We start from the raw sequence: 17,378 nt of genomic DNA, 5'->3' as shown, positions 1-17,378 counted from the left end.
TACGTGGACGTCTGACCATCCTGGAGACCCAGAGATATTGGCCTCTCTCTCTCTCTCTCTCTCTCTCTCTCTCTCTCTCTCTCTCTCTCTCTCTCTCTCTCTCTCTCTCTCTCTCGCGCTCTCTCTCGCTCTCTCTCGCTCTCTCTATCTCTCTCTCGCTCTCTCTCTCTCTCTCTCTCTCTGTCTGTCTGTCTTTCTATTCCTCTCTCTGCTGATCATGCTGGTGTATCGCCCTCGTATCGCACCATCGGTCGCACGTGACGCACGGCTCATACGCACGCGTGTGCAAGCGTATACGATGTTACGTGAACGGATCATAGATATCTTGCGGTATGGACGTTCTCCAAATACACGTTACATCAACTATGTATATGCGAAGGTACTAGAAATTGTCCCCGTTGTTCTCGTTACCTGCTGACACCCATCGCAAATAGGAGTGACGCTTCCGAAAATTGAACATGCGAGCTGACTACTTCAATCAGTCGAAAGAGATATCGATTTCTCTCGACTAATATTTTAATTAACACTTTTGCTGCGCTGAAATCTTTTTTGTATTCTAATCCGAAATAAAAATTAATATTCACGGTGCTTTGCAATAATTATATTATTATTCAAATATAAAAATAAACTTGGAGAAAGCTCGCTTTTATAAACATAAATAAAGAGAAATATCATAGCTTGTCACGAGCTGATTTAAAATGGATAAACAGTTAATTACAAATTTGAAAATAATAAAGTTTGTAGATCTTAATTATAAATTAATGCAATTACATATTGAAAGATAATAAACGATGTAAATCATATTTTTCAAAAATTGATGCAAGACATTTCGACGCTTACTTGTGTACTCCTCAGTCCCTAATTTAAACTAAACGAAAGTAGAAATGTTGTGGATAAAGTTAAACCAATTTTTGGTCAGCCAAACGTGTCACGTAAGAGTCCTGGGCCCGGCAAGATTGTTTTCGTCACTTTTTTGTAAGCAAAAAAATTTTTCTGTTAAAAATTAGAACCCGATTTTTTGCGTGACACGTTTGGCTGGCCAAAAATTGGTTGACTTTGTCCACAACGTTTCTACTTTCATTTAGTTTAAATTAGCGACTGAGGAGACACAAATAAACGTCACAAAAACGTCTTGCATCAATTTTTGAAAAATATGACTTACACGCTTTATTATCTTTCAATTTGCAATTGTATTAATTTATAATTAAGACTTACAAACTTTATCATCTTCAAATTTGTAATTAACTGCTTATCCATCTTAAATCAGCTTGTGACAGGCTATGATATTTCTCTTTATTATTATCTTCATTTTATTTAAAATAAATTTGTAAAATAAAACTTATGTACACTCATTTAGTAAACGTAATCAATTTGGATGATTTATTGATAATTTTATTTAAATTTCTGTGTTTTACTTTCTTTTATCTCTCGACGTGAAATAATTGGATAATATTTAAAAATGTAGTTTATCTGTTCAGTAACTAAGTAGAGGCTGAAATGCTAAATTCAATGTTTACTTATATTGCGCATCGTAGAATAGCGACGCAATTGTACAGCAGAGCGGAAAATGGAAAATCTTCTCTCGTTCGGCTAAGTGTTAAGATAGAGTCCGCTAGGGAGAAGCCGCAGTGTACATATCATTTAGATAAACGTAGGAATGGCATTTGGGATTTGAATCTCGTATCTCTCGTATTTGAGTCTCCGTTCATTCTGGAGTAGAGTCTCGGCCACAATGATATCGCGTTACAAATACATATATAAACATTGAGAATAATAACTCGCAACAAAATTTTGATTCTCTGACGAATTGCCAAACTTTTAAGCGGTGCCAAACCCCATCAAAGTCCCATTTAAATCTTCTTCGACATATAACATATTGTCATGGCATGGTAAATTCAAAATTAGCAATTCATTTAACGGCCGACTTTGGTAAATTTAATCCTTTAATCCTGTGAAATTAATCTCGATTCGCGAGAGGCATGTAATCTTTTCTTTTTACGCTAAAATTTTTCATTATTCATTAAAAAGGATTTATACATTTGACGATATTGTCTAGCATGATAATCGAGGAATAATCGTAAGTTAATGCTAATATAGTTTAAGTGCAAAATCGGATTATACAATCGGAGTGTAGAAAGATGGCATCGTGTGATAGAGTACAAACAGTGAAATAAATTAGAAATGCGAACGGAACTGCTCGCCGGAGAGGCGGAATCGCGTGATTGTGTCGGAATACCAACACTTCCTGCAATACATTTTGTTCGCGGAAAGACAGAATTTCTCTCCTCTTTCGTTCCAAAGCTACATTGTTTTTTTTTTTTTTTTTTCTTTGTCCCGCTATAACGTCGAGTTCTCTTTCGTTCTTTTCATGAAGCGTACAACGAAATCCTAAGCCGCTTAGAGGCTTAGCAGACCCGACGAAAATTCCGTCCGCTAGTCGCGACTAAAACGAAGTTCTCTGGCTTGATTCTCCGCTCTTCTATTCCGTCTCATTTTTACATCGTAGCTACTCACGGCAAACTATTCAATGACCATGCGAAGGAGTAAATATCAAACAAGAAATAATGTGGAAAGAAGAAGGAGAAGAATTATTAGAGAGAAAAGGGGAAGAAAACGCCAAGTTCGAACACGAGACTCAAGCAGAGAGTGATAAAGAGTGATAAAGAATGACAAGAATGGAGCGGGAAAAGAGACAAGAAGTAGAGACCAACGAGGGAACCTGGTGAAACCGGGAAAAAGAAACAAGAGGGAAACGAGGGAAGACAGCAGAAAATAGGGGAAACAGGGCGCGGCGAATGAAAGCGACAGGCGGTAAGAAGGATGAGGAAAAAACGAGATTGCGAAATGTAAGAGGAGAAGAGAAATTTCAGGCGGGGAAAAAAAGCGCTTTCGTGTAAAAACGATCATTTCGATCTTCGAATGATACGAGAATGACACGAGCGCGAGGGCGACGCGATGAATCGCAATTACTTTTGTTGCGCCAGCCGGGGCGCGGGTGACAAAACCTCATTCCAAAACTGGCCGTATAGAGTAGGCTATTAACGACAATTAGTAGCGCAACCAGTATTTTACTCGCGCCGGTTGGTGGCGCGTTCGTGTACAAAATCTATTATCCAGGTGTACCAAGCGGCCGCGTTCATGCATACGTTTTCTCCCTCTCTCTTTTCCCCCTCCCCCCGCCCCCGCTTTCACCCCACTCACCACCCTCGCGGCCTCTCACCTATCTCGCTGTCTCTCTCTTTCTCTCTCTCTCTCTCTCTCTCTCTCTCTCTCTCTCTCTCTCTCTCTCTTTCGAGCGTGAGGACCGATTTTATCATCGATAATCGTCATTGCCGCTTTCGAGTGTTTATTCAAGAGTGCTATCCCGATACCCGGATATATTTGTTTAATAATTTGTAATTAGCGAATTACGAATCGCGCACACGCGATTCTATATATTACGACCCCGTCGCTGCGCATGTCACTACTAGAAATAGATCGATCTCGTGTGGATGAGTTCGACCTTTTTATGTCGTTCTATTTGAAAGCCGACTCCCTCGCAATTTACCTTCTCTTTTATAGTTTGCCTTTGATTTCCAGCTCTGTTTGAATTCTTGTTGAATATCTGGTGGAAATATTAATCGTTAATCAATGATAATGTTAAATATTAATATAATATTCAAACAGAATAAAATATCTGATATAAAGTCCTTTCTAAAAATGGATGTAAATTAAAATTGAGTTTGATTATTAATTAGATTATGTAACTCGCGAATTGAATAAATTTTATCTATTAAAGAAACACAACATTTTTCATATTTGCAGATTTGCGTGTCAAATTTCTTTTTTCTTTTTTTTAATAGTTAAAACGTCATATCCTAATGGTATAGATTTTGCGAGAGATAATGTAAAACATTTGCGATTAAAGGAAACGAGATATAATCTTGCTCGATATAATCCCCGGAATATAATCCTCGCATTACCAGCTGGTATATCCCACAGCTCTCTCTCTCTCTCTCTCTCTCTCTCTCTCTCGAATTAAAAAGGAGTCGTCATTCTGAGGTTTTATCGCGCTAATTTCATTTATAAAATTAATGTAATTTACTCGTTATTTCTGTCGTTCTTTTGAAACGATCATCATTTTGGGATTTTACCGCGCTAATTTTATATATAATAAAATTAATGTAATTTATTCATTCATTGTTTCTATTGATTTTTTGGAACGGGCTAAATAAAATCAAATCAAATAAAAAAAAAATGAAAAAAATTTCAGTTGAATAATCATTAGCTGATCGACGAATCTCTCTAGCTTTTGATAATAACTGAAGCTTACAACATATCCGTGTTTTATTTCATAATAGTTTCATATATCAAATCAATGTTTAATGACGCGTAGAAATATTTCGTATCATAAAAAATATACTATATTACCGAAAGATTTTCGCTCAATGTTCTCGTTCGTCGAAATATACCTTGCACTATTGAATGGAAAGACATCGCCGTTGCAGAATACGCGCACGGATCATCCGGAGAATAGGGTATTTCCTCTTGACTACTTTCTCGTAACACTTTGTGCGCTAAATCGATATCTTTTTCAAACATCCATAAAACGAAACATTAATAATTCGACGTAATGTTAACGCATTAAAAATGATTGATTGTAAAAAAAAATAAAATAATCACAATTATAAAACAGAATGTAAAGTGTATTAGAAAGAAGATAAAATTAACATATAATCAAGAGAAGATGTCATTATTCCATTACCAGCCAACAGTTTAAATATTCCGAATCGAATAACGAGTTGGATGACGATAATAACGTCCGATGGCTCGCAACGTCCGGTATGAATATTTTTTGGAGACACGGCGCAGCGGCGCTCGGGATCAATTCTGTTCGAAAAAAAGAAAAAATTCACTCCCCAGAGGACGCACTGTATTTATCGGCAAGTAGAACGAATCAATAACGCAGGTACAATGCGGCGCATCGTACATCGGGGCAAATTTTTTATTCCAATGACCGAAATATTTCCATCGTCATATATACAAGGATGAAAGTTTCTCTTCATTGTATACAGCCAGATGTATTCCGCTTTATATATTCGTATCTTTCTCAATAAAAGACGTTTAAGAGAGAGAAAGAGAGAGAGAGAGAGTGTACATTATTTATATTCACTCTAGAATTTTGAAATAAAAAGAAATTTGAACAAATCTGGAATTTTTTTCTAAAGATTCGCGCAATTTTATGAAAAATATATTTATATCAATGGCTGCTCAAATTTTCAACATTGATTAAAATAATTATTTGATTTAAAAAGAATCTTTCAAATGAAAATATAAATGACATAATTGGAAAAATGAAAGCATATTAATTGAAATTTTTATTATTATTTTAATATTTTACATTTATTTACATTTATTTCAGATATTTATATATTTATAGAATTTTTTGTGATAATATAAAATTCCAGATTTCTTTGATGAATATTACAATGCTATATGTTACGCGTGCAAATTAATCACAAAGAATTTATCCGCTCGTGCACTAATGTTATATGTACATATATCTCATCAGATAGGACGCTCGCTACTTTTCGGATTTGTTCGCAGCAGAAAAGATGCGGTACATTAGGATGTCCGCTAAGATGTAGTGTATGCGAGAGCAAACGTCATTTCCTGCGTTCGTCGAGTTGCGCGAGCAAAAGTGACGAAAGACGCGAGGAGGCAACGGCATTAAATTGCAAAATAGTTTCGCGGTAAATAACGAGCGGAAAGTTCGCTTCGAGAAGATGTACCAGTAGTGGTCGTCGCGGTACAAACAGACGTTTTTCTTGGTGGTATACCATTACGGAACGTACGTGTAGAGCTAGATCTGGTTTTCCAGGCTCCCCCTTTTCCTTCTCTTCGTTGTCGCCCCGAGCAAACAAATTTCAGGCCCGCCTGCTTCCTATGTTCAATGTATTTTTTTTCCTCCGTTTTTCCGTTACATTTTACGCCAATACACGTTTTTATATTTTATTGGTTTTGTTACATTAATTTAATCGCGTTGGAGAAATACGTATGTGTCGGTACACATAGTTGAAATAATTGATACATTTTTGTCGCCATTTCGAAATTTATATTTCAAAATTTCTTTCGTTACGATGAGATATTTGATTCCAAAAAAAAAAAAAAAATTTAACAACGATATTATACCATTATTTTCCCCTATCTGTATTGATGATTAAAACATTTAAAAAATTCTATCCTGTTATATATTTGAATTTTCGAAACTTTCCAAGAATATTGGATTATAAAGATGAAATTTGAAAACTGCTTAAACGCATTCGATAATACGGAAGCAATTTCAAGCGAATCACCCGATATATCGTTGTTTCGTTCTCTCGAGATTTCCTCTTATCCGAAACCTACAGCCACCACGAACTACCGAATCGAATTTAATTACCGATGTGCAGATATTTACTTCGTAAACTACCTAGGAACGGGAGAACCAAATGGAAGGACGAGCGCGGCGAGCTCGTTAAAAATTTAATTTTATACGACGACAGCCGTCTCTCCCAGCTTCTCTGAGCTTCCAGCTGTCTGTCACAAAGGTCATCCAAGATGGCGTCTGACAACACGACTATCCGCGGGATCCGCTTTCTAATTAAATCTTTTTAATAATTTCATAATCTTTTTCAATGTTGCACTCACATCATCGAATGCAATTTTGTATTTTTTATACACACATTATATAAATATATATTTACAATTACTTTTTTTCTATATTGCATATTTAATATAATATATTATAATACATGCATGTTTATTTTTTATTTATATATTATAGAATATGTAGCACGATTAAAAGAAATATCACTTTTTATTAATCAAATTTATAACACGTAAAAAAGAGGAAAATTTTAAATTAAAAAATTAAATATAAAAATTTGTTGTACGTTATTTTTTGAACTGTCAGATTAACTTTATATTAGATATCTAATAACGCGTTATCGCAAAATTTTTCAAACCCATCGATTCACTCTATAAGTGAGATTACGGGTAAAGAACTCTTTATCAATTTAATTACTCCATAAAACGACATTGCTTGCCTCGACGAAATCCATATCACAGATAATAGCAGCCAAGCTACTTCCCGAGGTTCGACCAAAACAAGTTTGCGGACGGATATGCGCTTATACTAGACCACAAGGGGTTAAAGCGATTTCCGTTAGTCATAGAAACGCCAGACTCGGGCCAAGCTATCCGCACAGTTTCAAGCACTCGCGAATGGTTGAGAAAGAGAGAAAGAGAGAGAGAGAGAGAGAGAGAGAGAGAGAGAGAGAGAAAGAAAGAGAAAAGAGAGTTCGGTTGCCTTTTAAAAGTTTCATCCATTGCCAGGACCGCGATTCTCTATAATACCTTGCAGCGACAGGATCGCTACGATGAATATAATTGTGCTGAAGTTTGGACAGTTTGCAGTTATTTCGCGATGTCAAGAAACGAGTCTTGCATATAAAAAATACACGAATATTTCTACAAAGCATCGTTCTTATATATATATAAAATTTAACAAGTTAAAACACACGAGTTTTATCTTAATTATTAAATTTGAAAAAAAATGGAAGAAGATATAAAAGAATTGCAAATTAAAATTAAAAACGATTGATTAGCGCTATTCATTCTTATATATCTGGGCAATCTCTTTTTATCCACTATATATATATATATAGTGGATAAAAAGAGATTGCCCAGATATATAAGAATGAATAGCGCTAATCAATCAAAGAAACTGAAATCTACTATCGTAATAATCGCTTAGAATGATAAAGCAAGCACATTTCTTTGCAAATGTAATAATTCGCAGTTTATAAAGCGACCATTAACTTTAATCGTCTCTTTATCTTCGCTATAATAAATATCTACAAGCAGTTTGCTGTTTCACGCCTAATGAGTGTTCGCGAGAGAGAGAGAGAGAGAGAGAGAGAGAAAGAGAGAGAGAGGCAACAGATTGTTGGCATCGTGACGGACTTTCATATTTTTCAAGTATCGCGATTACATTTGCATTTAAAGTATACGGGTCAATTAGTACGCAGAAACAATTTCGCGTAATGACGAAAAAGAAAGCCGTCGTTCTTCCTCTCTCCGTCGGCTTTCCGGAGTTTCCTTTAAGCTGCGCAATCGCAATTATCGTACCCAAATGGGGCGAATTACGTCGCGAACGTCGATGAGCCTCTACTTTTACCGACTTCCTTTGCTCATACCTTTACGCTTGTTAAATCCGGTTAAGCGAGTAACGTAAGGAAATAACTGAGGCATTATATTATCGCCACGTGGATTACACGTAGTTAGGCAGTTTCGCGCGATAATTGCGGAGAGTTTTAAGTTTTTTATTTTGTGATCCTTAATTACTCGCGACACTCATTTTTTTACCTGTGCTTGAGCGATTAGCGCGTAAACAGGACTGTCGTTTCAAGGTGCAGCACTGAAATGTTTGCTAGATAGTGGGCGGTGGCGTGATGGCGAATTAATAAGCTGATAAGTTTTTTCTTTAATCATTTTTATACCAAAAATATATGTATGGAGAATAATAATTATCATCAGTCAAGAAACAAGTCTTGCACATAAAAAATACACGAACATTTTTACAGAGCATCGTTCTTATATATATATATATAAATATATTAACAAGTTAAAACATACAAGTTTTATCTAAATTATTTTTATATTAATAATTTAACGAGTTAAAAAACGCGAGTTTTATCTTAATTATTAAATCTGAAAGAAATGAAAGAAGATATTGAATAAAAAAAAATTGCAAGTTAAAAACGCATACATATATACTGGATAAAAAGAGATTGTCCAGATATATAAGAATTAATAGCGTTAATCAATCAACAAATAATTTTAATGATATAATCCTTGGCGAGTTTTGAGAAAAAACGTTATTTTTTATTTCTTAAATATTGATTTTTTTTCAAATTTATTTTGTTGAAAACAATTGAGGCAAAAAACATCAATCTTGAGCAAAGAAAATATATATTTTTATTTCATCTATCTACATAATGTATAGGTAATATATATTATAGAGCAAAAAAGGAGAGAAAGAGAGAAAGAGAGAGAGAGAGAGAGAGTGAAAAAATAGTTATTAATAATTCTGCGTTGTTCTTTGAGCTAATGATTTTAAGTTTTCCGCTAATCGCTATAAACAGGCTATTGTTCAAAAGCTTAAAATCAAGTATTACATCTCGTAAAGCTTGCCGGACGAGCACGATAATGAAATATCTCGAACTCCTACCAAATCAACAAAATTTCATTAAAAGCGACCTATAGCTCAGCCCTTGTAAATGAGTATTTCCTATGTGCGTGTGTACGTATCTCAAATCGATTTCCATCAAGTTATCGAGTCTCTATATATATTCTCCAAAGTCGAATTCAATACTTCGGATTTTCAACTATATTACTCTACTGTACTCCGAAAACGTGGCCGTAAGGCACACCGTATTTACGTTCTTCCTGCCATTTTCCTCACCCTCGAATCGGCAATGTAAGTTTACATTTGTCCAGATGCACGTAACGTATTGCAATCGTGTCAATATACATTTCCAACCCCCAGGATGCGCGTCTATACATCATTCAGTTTGATATATATATATATATATATATCGCGAATCTCGTGTTTCTCAGTTCGCAAATCTTAACAATTTTGCCTTAAAACATTTTAAAATCCGTCGAATCGAATTTATTAATTTTAATATCTTGTTTTTAAATCCATGAATTTTATACGATTATTACATAAATTATAATATTCTCGTAAAGCTCTATCAATTTTACGTTGTACCTTTGATACATTGTGATCGAAATTCTAAGAACACGATATATATATATATATATATACATATATATATGTATTTCGGAGGAGCAAATTTGAAAAATCATTTTGTTCGAGTCGCAGCTCTTCTTGCATCGAGCTATCGGATATATCGGATATGCCGTGAAGGCCATTGGGAAAAATCTTGCGTGACTAGGCGAGAGGATTTAACGACCCTCGTTTATATCGCAACGGCCCGTAAACGCGAGGGCGGGCTGCGATCCAATTTTTTTCCTTTCCCCTGTTTCGCGCTACGACCTTCGTAATACGAGGCGCCATTTCTTTCGTCTCGTCTCTTACCACATCGTACCTCTCTCGGTGAAGGCAATTACGAATGCAAAGAGATCAAAAAGTAACAACCAGTTAGTTATCCGCGAAATCTATCGATCGAGAGAAAGAGAAAGAGACAGACAGACAGAGAGAGACAGAGAGAGAGAGAGAGAAAGAGAGAGGAGTAGCATCAAATCTCCTTTTAAGTTTATCTTTGTTTTACGGATAAAAAAATCTTAGAAATTTAAAAAAATCAGATTTGCGAAAAATCGATCGATTTAAATATTAAAATGTATACGTTCTGATTGTATAATAATATGGAGTAATTGTATTTTACATCGCGATTTAATGATTAAAAATTTGTAAACATTATTATATATACATGCATATAATCTAAAAAATAAAGATTTAGACACGCAACTTATAAATAAAATAAACTGCATCATATATTTAAAAAATATATCATTAGTTTTAAAGATGACAGGAAATCTTGATCGAGCGTGACTACTTTTTCATTATTCTTGTTCATATTACGTGTTCGCAATAAATAACGATGTCTTATGCAATTTTAGCCAGAAGAAGAATGCACGAGAAAACACTGTATCAATTTTATTTTACCACGAGCGTAAAGTGAGAGCTTTGTTACTCTCCATTTAAAGGTGTTTTATGAGCGCGGCTTAAAACTCACCGTAAAATGCTTATAAACCCACCTTTTCGCGATAAGAAACGATAAGACACAATAATCCAGTTGTCTTTAAGATGGTTGTTCCCGATTAACCGCGCCGACAATCAAAAAATAATAACGCTCTTACGGTTGTAAGATTGAAATTACCTCGAAGCGGACGTGCTCATCAACTTTTTCTCCTCTCGGTTTCCCACTCTCTCTTTTCTATCGTAGATTCATAAAATTCTTACGACGATATTCACGAGATTCATGTAGATGAATTATTAATTATTACCTTTTTTACGAAGAGATTCGCGCTACGACAAATCACCGACAGCGCACGACTTATTATAATATAAAGCATTTTATGAGCCATGATTATGCGCAAATGCATGCCACTTTTTGTCTCTGCGAGGATAATGTAAAATATTTATGAAATTACAGTCCACGAACCCACGCATTTTATAAGTCTACAAAACGTATAACTATGATGGCCGGGATAATATCATCGTCAAGATAGATGATGCTGGGTGATATATTTTAGTCGCATTACATCTTGTTTTAATTATTCGCATTTTATTTTATATTACAAGATTGTAACCTCGTAAGAAACATAATAGAAATTAATTTAACACTCACCGGTACAATGCACAACGGCGGAATTGTAGCGCACACAACGTTGATCTGTAAAATAAAAAAAAAATATATTCAAATTTTACATATAAAAAAAATAGTGTACGTCCAAAATAATTATTACGCTCAGTTGAGAATTTTTAAACATATTTAATAAAAACAAATATTTAATAACAAAAATTAACGTAAATTCTCTGAATCAAAAACTTTTTAAAGCAAAAGCTTTTATTATAAAATTATATGACTATAATTATTCATAACATAATTAAAAATCTAATTTTCTCTTATATAAAAAATCCAATTGTAAATTGTAAACATCTAAAATATTTTATATATGTGTGTTAGGTTCTATTATATAATGTAAAATAATCTATAAAGCTGATTATTTTACCGCGGAAATTTTCACACTACTTACTAACAAATAGTAAGCTAAGTAAATTACAAATTACCTCATGGTTGTTCCGCCATCGCCCGATGCTTCCTGAGTCTGCTTCTCATTTTTTTTATTCCTTTGCTGCTTCTTCATTCGATACTTTTACATGACATTCACTCGCGAGAACACGGTTAATTATGATCGCACGCGCATTAATCAGGAGACTACAACACTCTCTAATACACTTTCATATAGTGCACAGTACTGTCGATGTATAATATAATCATACGCAGCACGCGCTTCATTATATTACGATGCGAGAACAATGCGAAAATTACGGTCGCGTAAAGTCACGATTTCCTCGAACATCACGCAGTCAAATTCACGTGCCACTCACGTGCGGCAATGCGACTTTTATTGCTAGAAAATGGTACGTATGTATTTTAATTTACGTCATTAAAATACACACATAAGTGAATAAACAATTCAAGTTTAAAGATAAATATCTGAAAAATATAGTGAATAATATTGAATTTTGAATTATGCATTTTCGGATGGTACAACGCACATTTTTTGATCAGTCGTTTACTCGAATCTTATCGCGCGATATTAAAGTGAGATTGATATTTTCGAGTTTTTGGTGATTAACGAAATATGCCGTGAATGCATTGACTTTGAATCTGCGCTACAAAACGTGTTTACTTAATAAATATATATAGTCAATAATTTGTTAATTACGTAACAAAATTTTAACGTTGGTTGAAATGATATATATTTTATATGATTTGTTTGATAAAAAATCTATCGTACGAGTAATCAGCGAAGCAACATATCTTTAAATAACAATATATATCGAATACATAAATCCTGCGAAATTAATGCATTATTAATAAACGATCGATATATCACAGATTTTCGTTATGTGAATTATTTTACCCGAATTTGTATTACTACTCCAAATTCTCGATGTAAAAATGAGTTAATTACATTTAAAAACAAGCGAAAAATTCAAATTGAAACGCAAAGCGAAATATATATGTATATATTTGAAGCGTATTTAAAATAATTAAAAAATTGTTATATCGTTCGCAAAGCATTTTACAATTATGCACTAACCATTTAATTTGTTTTTGCTTTATCATAATCCTACAATTTTTATAATTTCCATCTCACGTTGCTTTTTTAAGAATTTTTTCGATTTTTTAGGAATTTTTTCGAAGGAAAAATCACACGAAATATCACTTCGATAAATAGCCGTTGTCGCTCATATCATCGAATCATGAATCACGCTGACTAGTAATCAATAATTGTAATAATCATGCCTTCGACTTCTTTCAGTACTTCTGGCGACCACGTCTCCAAAGGTACTACGATAATAAGTTGCTATATCTTTCCTTCTTTTCTCCTTCTCCTCGCAACAACAAAGTTACGAGAATGTCAAAGTCAATAGCGCTATGTATACGTCATAAGAAAGGAATGCCGAATACCGTATTATTATTTCGTTGTCGCCACAAAATATTTTACACGCTACGAGATAAATTAATGCGAAATATATTACCGTTTCTTAAATTTCCAATTAATTATTAACAAACAATTCATGTATTACGCCTCTTATGTGAATCACTCAAACTTCCGACTCGTGTATTTGACAGATAATAGGATGATACATATAATTGTATAATACATATAATCGCATACCATATTACATGTGTAATCGTTAAACACAGACCAATAATCAATAACTTTAATAATTTCGCGTTTGACGTCTTCCAGGTATGTACCTCTCGCGAGCGCGTCTCGAAAGGTAATGATAATATATATACGACTCTCGTCACGAACTATTCCAAATATCTACGAGTGCCTGTGGAAGGTCACACGAATATCAACAGCGCGCTATTATGTACGCGCCGTAAGAAACAGGCGCCGAGATATGACGTCATGTGTATAGACTGTCGAACCTTTGCGACCTTGTGTCCTTATACGCAATTACGTGAGGCAGTGATCTTATCATTCTCGCGGTGAGACTCGAGTGAACAAGTAGCAGCGTATGCGAGCTCGTGTATCATCATTATTCTTCGAGAAAGGTCCATTATTTTCTTCGATTATTACAATTATTCGATTATTATGATTATTAAACATATGGAAACGATGACTATTTGTCGAAAGTACATTTGCGATTTATTTTTTTTTTAAATATGCGTGATAAAAAATCGAAGCGTTAAGGAACGGTGATTATAAATTATTGATGATAATAATAATAATAATAATAATAATAATAATAATTATTATTATTATTATTATTATTATTATTATTATTGCTTGATCTCAATATTTAAAACAATAATTATTTCTTTAATGTTTAAAATATTTTTCGCCGATTTAAGCATTATTTGCCCACCATTATCGGGAGTAATATACAATTACCGGATCAAATAATTCAAGTAAAGGAGAGCCGATGATATATCGACCGTTAATTAATAATTTATTTCGCAGGATTTATATTATGTATTTCACGTACGATATATCGTGAATTTCGATTGTATATTTCGGGACGGTACATTGCCTCTCAACTAGCCATTAACTCAACTCGCGTAATATCGCGCAATATCAAAGTGAAGTCGCCAATGTCATTTTCGGTCATTAACAAAACGTTTGCGTTTACGAGGCGGATCGAGCAGCTTCGCGATGTGTTCAATTATGATAAGTACCTAGGTACATTCGTTATTAATCCTGCATTTTAATATATTTATCAATCGCGCATCATAAAATTGGCGTTTGTATAATATACATTGTTGAAATTTGTCAAAATGCGTATTTTACGAGATATTTATTCAAAATTAGCCATGCAAACAGTCAACAAACTAAACTAAATATTTTTGAATATTGCACAACTCTCGAATATTGATGGTTCAACTCATACTCTTCAGACCTTATAATGTCAGGCAATAATTATCATAAAACAAAAGTATATACTACCTGTTAAAAATAGATATGTATAACGTCGCAATATTTTCAAGCGCCGTAATTTTTACGTTGTTCTCTCATCAATGAAATAAAGTGCGTGCTGCACGTGATTATGCATCGAAAGTGCCGTGTAAAGTGTCGCGCGATCGTCGTATCCTACCAATTAATGCGCGCATAATCGTAATTAATTGCGTGAGTATCATGCGAAAGTGTCATAAAGGAGCAGCAAAGGAGAAACAAGAGAGGAAAAGAGGCATTGGGCGACAGCGGAGTAATTGTGAGTAATTTACAACTTATTTAATTTATATTATTTCTTACTTTTTAAATTAAATTTCTCTCGTGGTTTGTCGTGGTTGTCCCTTCAGTGTAATAATTGATTTTACATTATTGCATAATGTAGTGCATATAAAATATCCTCTGTATCTCTTACACTTGTTTTCTCATTTATATATATATATATATAAAAAAATAATCTGTCTTCTTTAAAAGTATTTTTCCAATTATCTTTATTTATTGTTAAATTCTATTGTTCGCGTCACTTAAAAAAGAGAGATGGAACTTAAATTAAAGAGATACTGCTCAAGAGGGAAGTATATTCTGTCAGGAAATCGAGCGTTGGTTATTTTCGCCAGTTCAAACGCTCAAGTTTTTCCAATTAATCTCAGTCTAGTCCGAGAGAAAGCGTTCGTGTTTTATTAACGACAAATAAACCGACGTTTTGATCCAAGGGTCTCTGATCGTAGCTCGAAATAATTGAAATTTAAGACGCGAAACGAGCGTACGGGTGGTGACTCTTCCTCGTCGTTGCCTCGATTCGATTCGATCCAATTAAGCGCAGCCCCGAGGGTCCCACGGAGTGCTGTCGGGAACTTCAATTCTCTTTTCGTCCTACTCTCTATCTCTCTCTCTCTCTCTCTCTCTCTCTCTCTCTCTTCTCCTTCTCCTTTTCTTCCCTTTTTCAGCCCCTCCTGTCTTCTCGGAAACCTTTACTGTGTTAAGGAGGCGACATTTGAGTGCGAGCAAAAAACTGATCGAGAGACGACGAAACACGTTCCCATCTTTCCTACGCGCACTATACTCGTTACCTTAATTACATTCGGAATGTAAACCGCGTAATCAAAAAGGACGGTTCTACCTGTTTGCGAAAGAGAACATTTTCCGATGCGCAAAACAAAGTTTCGCGAAGCAGCGCCTGATAAACTCGGTCATATGTCTCTTACTTTCGTAAGATTTAACGTTGTTATATTTCTTATAATCAAAGATACTTCATTACACGCTTGACACTTTACAAAATTATATGATAATAAAACGAATTTTATTAACAGTATAACTTTCAACCATTTTTGACCGTCAAATTATACTATCTGATTTTATTAAATTTTTTTTTTTTTTTTTTGAAAATTAAATCATAAATACTTTTTAAAATATACATTTGTCTCGTTTGACATTTGCTCGCAAGAAAGTGACACGATTAATTGAGAATCATAATGCATATCAATCATTGCATAGTTAAGGATCTTAGTATTAATATGAGCAATAAAGATGAATCCAACACCATCAATGTTCTTAAAATTCTCATCCGCCTTATTCTTGTTTCAATCTTGAGGTCGACATTTAGTCTTCGAAGGAACAAACGGGCAAACGTGAACTACAAGTAACGTCACCTCCATTAATCTTCCTCCTGCTCGGATTAGATTTAACCTAAGGGATTCTCACGATCTTGTCTCGACCGAAATTACGATCGCGACCTCTTCGTGACTCTGCATCATGAAAGCTGATTCATCCTGAAGGGAACAATCCGGAAAATATAATTGAAAATAGAGTACATAAAATATTTAATAAATCAAATCAGTATCAGCTATTGAAGCTATCATTACATTAACCGTATCTTGGAATAACATTTGTTGCCTACAGCAAAATTGTATAATGATTAATTACATAATGCCTCTCTTTCTTTCTCTCGAGACGAAGCGTGATCATGCGTTTCTGCCAATTGCAGAGCGATGCTATTAACGCGCATGTTTCAAACCACGAGCTTGAAGATAGGCAACGAACAATAGTTCAACAAAGAATAATGGATAGCAATGAGGTATTGTCTCGTGTCGCTTTCAACGAGTCCAATTAAAGCGCGTCCTTCCGTCGGCTTAAAGTCGGGGGCACAGCGGAGTTTTTTCCACCGGCGAGAGGGACGAGTTGGACGGAGATAGAGAGAAGAGAAAAAGAAAGAGGAACAGAGAATTGTGTATCCTCTAGGTTTCAATAAAAGTCTCGTTATTGTAACGTATTGCCGTTTATGCTCGCTATAGATTATCATGTTTTCTGTCCCAATGTTTTTTGTCCGATCGCGATTGCGCGTCGCGGAATAATTAAAGCACAACAAATTGACAATGTGGTAAAATTCGTATTGATTTCTCCGCGACCGTTTCCATTTCCAACAATATATTTGCCGATATATGCATTGTCCGACAAAACACTCGATACGTATAGTTTTACGATGGACGACGAGAGAGGCCGCGTTTCGCCTTCTTATTCGAGAAACTTGAAACGCTAGCTTGGAAAACCATTTGTTTTTTACATTTCCAAAATGGACATTTCCTCTTTAATAAAACATACGGAGAAAATTGGACCAAGATTTATAACCGCGTGTA

At 34.6% G+C, this 17,378-nt stretch overlaps 1 protein-coding gene across 4 annotated transcripts in view; it reads right to left on the bottom strand.

The window, feature by feature from the left end:
- The window catches only part of Dscam3 (Down syndrome cell adhesion molecule 3), a 106,107-nt gene that overhangs the window by 70,047 nt on the left and 18,682 nt on the right, over nt 1–17,378 (bottom strand). For all 4 annotated transcript variants that reach the window (XM_072887548.1, XM_072887550.1, XM_072887549.1 and 1 more), the window contains exon 2: nt 11,400–11,444. The gene's annotated coding sequence lies outside the window, so the exon portion shown is untranslated. The remainder of the gene's footprint in view (nt 1–11,399; nt 11,445–17,378) is intronic.

The sequence above is a fragment of the Anoplolepis gracilipes genome, chromosome 3 (genome assembly GCF_047496725.1).
Source record: "Anoplolepis gracilipes chromosome 3, ASM4749672v1, whole genome shotgun sequence".
Lineage (NCBI taxonomy): Eukaryota > Metazoa > Arthropoda > Insecta > Hymenoptera > Formicidae > Anoplolepis > Anoplolepis gracilipes.
The sequence above is the reverse complement of the archived record's forward strand: the minus strand, read 5'-3'. Positions and strand labels throughout refer to the sequence as shown.